The sequence below is a fragment of the Theobroma cacao genome, chromosome 2 (assembly GCF_000208745.1).
Source record: "Theobroma cacao cultivar B97-61/B2 chromosome 2, Criollo_cocoa_genome_V2, whole genome shotgun sequence".
NCBI classification, from domain to species: domain Eukaryota; kingdom Viridiplantae; phylum Streptophyta; class Magnoliopsida; order Malvales; family Malvaceae; genus Theobroma; species Theobroma cacao.
Genome location: NC_030851.1, coordinates 32,324,932 through 32,326,748, shown reverse-complemented (window position 1 = coordinate 32,326,748; position 1,817 = coordinate 32,324,932).

Genomic DNA, 1,817 nt, shown 5'->3' with positions numbered 1-1,817 from the left:
ATATTACAAAGTTTCTATAACTAATCACTAATTGTAAATAATATGTTATAAAAACTAAAATAATAACTAATAAAGTTATTAATGGTAATAACATATTTTTAAAATTAAAAATTTTTTATAAAATGTTTAAAAAATTAATAATATGATTATGATTTTCATCTATTTTTATAAAATTAAAAATTTTATTATGTTATTTTCTTAAACTTTTTAATTTTATAACAATAATAAATTTGAAACTATTAATTTATAATTTACGATTCAATAAAGTTTTCAAAATATATAAAAAAGTAATAAGCAAAGGAAAACATATTTAAATTTTTAATACTATAAAACTCAATATGTATATATTTAAATTTATTAACATATTTCCTATAAAGGATTAATAAACTTTTAAAAAATTCTTTGTATTTTTACATTAAAAATTTTTAAAATAGTAATACTGATGAAATTCTCTAACGAAATATTTCGTTGGAAAATTTCTGTTGGTAATAGTTTTTTCAAGCGAAAAATTTTGTTGGAAAATTTAATGGAGTTTAAATTTTGATGATGCCTTAAATTTTCTAACGGATTTCTAATGGAAATCTGTCGAAAATTCCGTCTGAAAGTTTAGGGGAGTAAATTTTTTTTGCACCAAAAAAGATTTCAATGAATTTCTAATGAAAATTTTTCGTTGGAAAAATTTTCGTTGAAAATCTGCCGAAAATCCATAAGAAAAAGTTAAAATAAATTTCCGTTGGAAATCCATTGAAAATTTCCAACCAAATTTTTTCTGTCAGAAAAAACCAGTTTTCTTGTAATGTACGTTGTAGTGGAATCTCGTGATCGTCCAGGTGGTAAACTTGTAAGTTCAACTAGCACCTTTTTATATTTTTTCATAAGTTGCTGCACTTGGGAATGAATAATTGGATCAGCTTGCGGAGCCCTGATGGAATGCAGCTTTAACAAAATTCCTTCATTTCTTTTCTTAGTTGCACATTGCAATTGAGAGTTGCCAACCATTCTATTTTTTAAAACCTTCATTCACAATATTTTAACTTTTTTTCCACTCAATGTAAACCTCTTTACTAGTTTTAAAAAATCCCACATAATTGGTCTTAATGTGCTTAACCATTGGACACCTAACACAATGTCATAGCCCCCAAGGGGTTAAAACAATTTACAAACATTGGAACTCTTTGTAAATTTAATTGAGCATGAGAACATTTACCTGAGCTTGTTAAGTGTTCACTAGAAGCTACTATTATCTCAAATCTATTGCACGAATTCAGCTATAACCTCATCTTCCTTGCCACCCTTTCACTCATAAAATTATGAGTACTTCTAGAATCAATAAGAACAGTAATTGCCTTCTGATGTAGGCTCCCTATAACTTGCATGGTTTCTGGTGCATTGTTCTCGACCATAGCATGTAAAGAGATCTCTGGCATTTTGCTATTGTTGTCTTCAACTTTCATCTCCATATCTTCATTGTTGTCTTCTCGGCATGCTTGGATAAGGAACAACTTCTTGCACCAATATCCAAGAACAAATTTCCCATTGCATCTAAAACAAAAGCCTCTTCCGTCTACATTCTCTAACTTGCTTCGAAGTTAACATTTTTATCAAAGATTAGGAGGTGGTTGTAGAATTGGTAGTCATTGTAGATGTTAAACACGACTGCCCTTTTGTTGTGTTACACCTTTCATATAAACGTGCCAACCTAATAGCTAAGAACAATGTGGTGGGTTGATTGGCCTGCACATTGACTCGAATGGAATCAATTAGCCCACGAACGAAACAACTCACTTGTTGTGCCTACGGTAAGGTCCTAATCTCAA